Source organism: Somniosus microcephalus, chromosome 12 (assembly GCF_052327205.1).
Source record: "Somniosus microcephalus isolate GS21.2 chromosome 12, FLI_Smic_1.0, whole genome shotgun sequence".
NCBI lineage: Eukaryota > Metazoa > Chordata > Chondrichthyes > Squaliformes > Somniosidae > Somniosus > Somniosus microcephalus.
In genome coordinates, this window is record NC_140998.1 from 217,291,234 (window position 1) to 217,298,733 (window position 7,500).

Genomic DNA, 7,500 nt, shown 5'->3' on the forward strand with positions numbered 1-7,500 from the left:
CACACTCACACACACACTCACACACTCTCACACACACTCACACACTCTCACACACTCACACACACTCTCACACACTCACTCACTCTCACACACACACTCACTCACACACTCACACACTCACACACACACTCACACACTCTCACACACTCACACACTCACACACACTCTCACACACTCACTCACTCTCACACACACACTCACTCTCACACACACACTCACTCACACACTCACACACTCACACACACACTCACACACTCTCACACACACTCACACACTCTCACACACTCTCACACACACTCACACACTCACTCACTCTCACACACACACTCACTCACACACTCACACACACACTCACTCACACACTCACACACTCACACACTCACACAATAATACAATACAATACAATACAAATCGCTTTATACACAGACATGGATTGTCCAACACATCTAATTTACCCCATTTGGTCAGACGGATAGAATTTCTTCATCAGATAAGCAACTGGAAAGAGAACAGAAATACTGAGTGAGGAGACTCTCATTAATGCAGAGAAAGCTGGTAGTCTGACAGAGAACCTCTGGCTCACCTCCTGTCCCTCTCTCTCTCTCAATTTATACATCCTACGCTCAGTTCTTCGCTGATCCTTCCGCCCTTGTCCCCCCTAAGCTCCAAATCCTCTCCGATCCAGGCATTCTCCCGCCTCCTGGTCTCAACACAAATACCAAGGTATATGGAGACCAGAACTGTGCACAGTGCTCCAAATGTGGTCTAACCAAGGTATACGGAGACCAGAACTGTGCACAGTGCTCCAAGTGTGGTCCAACCAAGGTATACGGAGACCAGAACTGTGCACAGTGCTCCAAGTGTGGTCCAACCAAGGTATACGGAGACCAGAACTGTGCACAGTGCTCCAAGTGTGGTCCAACCAAGGTATATGGAGACCAGAACTGTGCACAGTGCTCCAAGTGTGGTCTAACCAAGGTATACAGAGACCAGAACTGTGCACAGTGCTTCAAGTGTGGTCTAACCAAGGTACATGGAGACCAGAACTGTGCACAGTGCTCCAAGTGTGGTCTAACCAAGGTATACGGAGACCAGAACTGTGCACAGTGCTCCAAGTGTGGTCTAACCAAGGTATATGGAGACCAGAACTGTGCACAGTGCTCCAAGTGTGGTCTAACCAAGGTATACGGAGAACAGAACTGTGCAAAGTGCTTCAAGTGTGGTCCAACCAAGGTATACGGAGACCAGAACTGTGCACGGTGCTCCAAGTGTGGTCTAACCAAGGTATACGGAGACCAGAACTGTGCACAGTGCTCCAAGTGTGGTCTAACCAAGGTATACGGAGACCGGAACTGTGCACAGTGCTCCAAGTGTGGTCTAACCAAGGTATACGGAGACCGGAACTGTGCACAGTGCTCCAAGTGTGGTCTAACCAAGGTATACGGAGACCAGAACTGTGCACAGTGCTCCAAGTGTGGTCTAACCAAGGTATACGGAGACCAGAACTGTGCACAGTGCTCCAAGTCTGGTCTAACCAAGGTATATGGAGACCAGAACTGTGCACAGTGCTCCAAGTGTGGTCTAACCAAGGTATATGGAGACCAGAACTGTGCACAGTGCTCCAAGTGTGGTCTAACCAAGGTATATGGAGACCAGAACTGTACACAGTGCTCCAAGTGTGGTCTAACCAAGGTACATGGAGACCAGAACTGTGCACAGTGCTCCAAGTGTGGTCTAACCAAGGTATATGGAGACCAGAACTGTGCACAGTGCTCCAAGTGTGGTCTAACCAAGGGATATGGAGACCAGAACAGTGCACAGTGCTCCAAGTGTGGTCTAACCAAGGTATACGGAGACCAGAACTGTGCACAGTGCTCCAAGTGCGGTCTAACCAAGGTATATGGAGACCAGAACTGTGCACAGTGCTCCAAGTGTGGTCTAACCAAGGTATATGAAGACCAGAACTGTGCACAGTGCTCCAAGTGTGGTCTAACCAAGGTATATGAAGACCAGAACTGTGCACAGTGCTCCAAGTGTGGTCTAACCAAGGTATATGGAGACCAGAACTGTGCACAGTGCTCCAAGTGTGGTCTAACCAAGCTATATGGAGACCAGAACTGTGCACAGTGCTCCAAGTGTGGTCCAAACAAGGTATATGGAGACCAGAACTGTGCACAGTGCTCCAAGTGCGGTCTAACCAAGGTATATGGAGACCAGAACTGTGCACAGTGCTCCAAGTGTGGTCTAACCAAGGTATATGGAGACCAGAACTGTGCACAGTGCTCCAAGTGCGGTCTAACCAAGGTATATGGAGACCGGAACTGAGCACAGTGCTCCAAGTGTGGTCGAACCAAGGTATATGGAGACCGGAACGGTGCACAGTGCTCCAAGTGTGGTCTAACCAAGGTATACGGAGACCAGAACTGTGCACAGTGCTCCAAGTGTGGTCTAACCAAGGTACATGGAGACCAGAACTGTGCACAGTGCTCCAAGTGTGGTCTAACCAAGGTATATGGAGACCAGAACTGTGCACAGTGCTCCAAGTGTGGTCTAACCAAGGTATATGGAGACCAGAACTGTGCACAGTGCTCCAAGTGTGGTCTAACCAAGGTATATGGAGACCAGAACTGTGCACTGTGCTCCAAGTGTGGTCTAACCAAGGTATATGGAGACCAGAACTGTGCACAGTGCTCCAAGTGTGGTCTAACCAAGGTATATGGAGACCTGAACTGTGCACTGTGCTCCAAGTGTGGTCTAACCAAGGTATATGGAGACCAGAACTGTGCACAGTGCTCCAAGTGAGGTCTAACCAAGGTATATGGAGACCAGAACTGTGCACAGTGCTCCAAGTGTGGTCTAACCAAGGTATATGGAGACCAGAACTGTGCACTGTGCTCCAAATGTGGTCTAACCAAGGTATATGGAGACCAGAACTGTGCACAGTGCTCCAAGTGTGGTCTAACCAAGGTATATGGAGACCAGAACTGTGCACAGTGCTCCAAGTGTGGTCTTACCAAGGTATATGGAGACCAGAACTGTGCACAGTGCTCCAAGTGTGGTCTAACCAAGGTATATGGAGACCAGAACTGTACACAGTGCTCCAAGTGTGGTCTAACCAAGGTACATGGAGACCAGAACTGTACACAGTGCTCCAAGTGTGGTCTAACCAAGGTATATGGAGACCAGAACTGTGCACAGTGCTCCACATGTGGTCTAACCAAGGTATATGGAGACCAGAACTGTGCACAGTGCTCCAAGTGTGGTCTAACCAAGGTATACGGAGACCAGAACTGTGCACAGTGCTCCAAGTGTGGTCTAACCAAGGTATATGGAGACCAGAACTGTGCACAGTGCTCCAAGTGTGGTCTAACCAAGGTATATGGAGACCAGAACTGTGCACAGTGCTCCAAGTGTGGTCTAACCAAGGTATACGGAGACCAGAACTGTGCACAGTGCTCCAAGTGTGGTCTAACCGAGGTATACGGAGACCAGAACTGTGCACAGTGCTCCAAGTGTGGTCTAACCGAGGTATACGGAGACCAGAACTGTGCACAGTGCTCCAAGTGTGGTCTAACCAAGGTATACGAAGACCAGAACTGTGCACAGTGCTCCAAGTGTGGTCTAACCAAGGTATATGGAGACCAGAACTGTGCACAGTGCTCCAAGTGTGGTCTAACCAAGGTATATGGAGACCAGAACTGTGCACAGTACTCCAAGTGTGGTCTAACCAAGGTATATGGAGACCAGAACTGTGCACAGTGCTCCAAGTGCGGCCTAACCAAGGTATATGGAGACCAGAACTGTGCACAGTGCTCCAAGTGTGGTCTAACCAAGGTATATGGAGACCAGAACTGTGCACAGTGCTCCAAGTGCGGTCTAACCAAGGTATATGGAGACCAGAACTGAGCACAGTGCTCCAAGTGTGGTCTAACCAAGGTATACAGAGACCAGAACTGTGCACAGTGCTCCAAGTGTGGTCTAACCAAGGTATATGGAGACCAGAACTGTGCACAGTGCTCCAAGTGTGGTCTAACCAAGGTATACAGAGACCAGAACTGTGCACAGTGCTCCAAGTGTGGTCTAACCAAGGTATATGGAGACCAGAACTGTGCACAGTGCTCCAAGTGTGGTCTAACCAAGGTATATGGAGACCAGAACTGTGCACACTGCTCCAAGTGTGGTCTAACCAAGGTATATGGAGACCAGAACTGTGCACAGTGCTCCAAGTGTGGTCTAACCAAGGTATACGGAGACCAGAACTGTGCACAGTTCTCCAAGTCTGGTCTAACCAAGGTATACAGAGACCAGAACTGTGCACAGTGCTCCAAGTGTGGTCTAACCAAGGTATATGGAGACCAGATCTGTGCACAGTGCTCCAAGTGTGGTCTAACCAAGGTATACGGAGACCAGAACTGTGCACAGTGCTCCAAGTATGGTCTAACCAAGGTATACAGAGACCAGAACTGTGCACAGTGCTCCAAGTGTGGTCTAACCAAGGTATATGGAGACCAGAACTGTGCACAGTGCTCCAAGTGTGGTCTAACCAAGGTATATGGAGACCAGAACTGTGCACAGTGCTCCAAGTGTGGTCTAACCAAGGTATATGGAGACCAGAACTGTGCACAGTGCTCCAAGTGTGGTCTAACCAAGGTATATGGAGACCAGAACTGTGCACAGTGCTCCAAGTGTGGTCTAACCAAGGTATATGGAGACCAGAACTGTGCACAGTGCTCCAAGTGTGGTCTAACCAAGGTACATGGAGACCAGAACTGTACACAGTGCTCCAAGTGTGGTCTAACCAAGGTATATGGAGACCAGAACTGTGCACAGTGCTCCAAGTGTGGTCTAACCAAGGTATATGGAGACCAGAACTGTGCACAGTGCTCCAAGTGTGGTCTAACCAAGGTATACGGAGACCAGAACTGTGCACAGTGCTCCAAGTGTGGTCTAACCAAGGTATACGGAGACCAGAACTGTGCACAGTGCTCCAAGTGTGGTCTAACCAAGGTATATGGAGACCAGAACTGTGCACAGTGCTCCAAGTGTGGTCTAACCAAGGTATACGGAGACCAGAACTGTGCACAGTGCTCCAAGTGTGGTCTAACCGAGGTATACGGAGACCAGAACTGTGCACAGTGCTCCAAGTGTGGTCTAACTGAGGTATACGGAGACCAGAACTGTGCACAGTGCTCCAAGTGTGGTCTAACCAAGGTATATGAAGACCAGAACTGTGCACAGTGCTCCAAGTGTGGTCTAACCAAGGTATATGGAGACCAGAACTGTGCACAGTGCTCCAAGTGTGGTCTAACCAAGGTATATGGAGACCAGAACTGTGCACAGTACTCCAAGTGTGGTCTAACCAAGGTATATGGAGACCAGAACTGTGCACAGTGCTCCAAGTGCGGTCTAACCAAGGTATATGGAGACCAGAACTGTGCACAGTGCTCCAAGTGTGGTCTAACCAAGGTATATGGAGACCAGAACTGTGCACAGTGCTCCAAGTGCGGTCTAACCAAGGTATATGGAGACCAGAACTGAGCACAGTGCTCCAAGTGTGGTCTAACCAAGGTATACAGAGACCAGAACTGTGCACAGTGCTCCAAGTGTGGTCTAACCAAGGTATATGGAGACCAGAACTGTGCACAGTGCTCCAAGTGTGGTCTAACCAAGGTATACAGAGACCAGAACTGTGCACAGTGCTCCAAGTGTGGTCTAACCAAGGTATATGGAGACCAGAACTGTGCACAGTGCTCCAAGTGTGGTCTAACCAAGGTATATGGAGACCAGAACTGTGCACAGTGCTCCAAGTGTGGTCTAACCAAGGTATACGGAGACCAGAACTGTGCACAGTTCTCCAAGTCTTGTCTAACCAAGGTATACAGAGACCAGAACTGTGCACAGTGCTCCAAGTGTGGTCTAACCAAGGTATATGGAGACCAGATCTGTGCACAATGCTCCAAGTGTGGTCTAACCAAGGTATACGGAGACCAGAACTGTGCACAGTGCTCCAAGTATGGTCTAACCAAGGTATACAGAGACCAGAACTGTGCACAGTGCTCCAAGTGTGGTCTAACCAAGGTATATGGAGACCAGAACTGTGCACAGTGCTCCAAGTGTGGTCTAACCAAGGTATATGGAGACCAGAACTGTGCACAATGCTCCAAGTGCGGTCTAACCAAGGTATATGGAGACCAGAACTGTGCACAGTGCTCCAAGTGTGGTCTAACCAAGGTATACAGAGACCAGAACTGTGCACAGTGCTCCAAGTGTGGTCTAACCAAGGTATATGGAGACCAGATCTGTGCACAGTGCTCCAAGTGTGGTCTAACCAAGGTATACGGAGACCAGAACTGTGCACAGTTCTCCAAGTGTGGTCTAACCAAGGTTTACGGAGACCAGAACTGTGCACAGTGCTCCAAGTGTGGTCTAACCAAGGTATACAGAGACCAGAACTGTGCACAGTGCTCCAAGTGTGGTCTAACCAAGGTATATGGAGACCAGAACTGTGCACAGTGCTCCAAGTGTGGTCTAACCAAGGTATATGGAGACCAGAACTGTGCACAGTGCTCCAAGTGCGGTCTAACCAAGGTATATGGAGACCAGAACTGTGCACAGTGCTCCAAGTGTGGTCTAACCAAGGTATACAGAGACCAGAACTGTGCACAGTGCTCCAAGTGTGGTCTAACCAAGGTATACGGAGACCAGAACTGTGCACAGTTCTCCAAGTGTGGTCTAACCATGTTAATCTTGGTACTGTTGTATCTTCACCTTGATGTCTTAGTGTGTGTTCGTGTTTTATTTTCAATCCTTTAACTTATTTTGTTTGATTAAAAAGCCACCTTCGTCCCTTCCCTGCTATCCATGGTTACTGAAAAGTACGGTCCATCAGTTAAACACCTACCTGCTATCACCAGTATGATGCCGATTGGGAATAACACGGCCGCTACGATTAATGCACGGCGGCGGTGTTGGTCTGGTCAGGGAACAAGAGACAGAGCTTTAATCATGGCAGAATTCGCCACTCGAGACAGGTTGGCAGCACATCATCTCGAATACATTGAAGAAAGGCTCGCATTTCTACAGCAGCTTTCACAACCTCAGGACGTCATAGAAACATAGAGGATAGGAGCAGGAGTAGGCCATTCGGCCCCTCGAGCCTGCTCCGCCATTTAATGAGATCATGGCTGATCATCCAAACTCAGTACCCTGTCCCTGCCTTCTCCCCATATCCCTTGATCCCTTTAGCCTTAAGAAATATATCCAACTCCTTCTTGAATATATTTAATGAATTGGCCTCAACTGCCTTGTGTGGTAGAGAATTCCACAGGTTCACCACTCTCTGGGTGAAGAAATTATTCCTCATCTCTGTCCTAAATGGCTTACCCCTTATCCTTAGACTGTGACCCCTGGTTCTGGACTCCCCCGCCATCGGGAACATCCTTCCTGCATCTAGTCTGTCTAGTCCTGTTAGAATTTTATAAGTTTCAATGAGATCCCCTC

The 7,500-nt window shown here is 49.0% G+C and overlaps 1 long non-coding RNA gene across 1 annotated transcript in view; it reads right to left on the reverse strand.

Annotated features, from left to right (window-relative positions):
- LOC147110115 (uncharacterized) overlaps window positions 1-7,500 on the reverse strand; it is a 24,448-nt gene that overhangs the window by 2,964 nt on the left and 13,984 nt on the right. Inside the window, exons 3-4 of the long non-coding RNA XR_015080390.1 lie at window positions 6,902-6,973; window positions 456-498 (exon numbers count right to left, since the gene is read on the reverse strand). This is a non-coding gene — a long non-coding RNA (uncharacterized LOC147110115). The remainder of the gene's footprint in view (window positions 1-455; window positions 499-6,901; window positions 6,974-7,500) is intronic.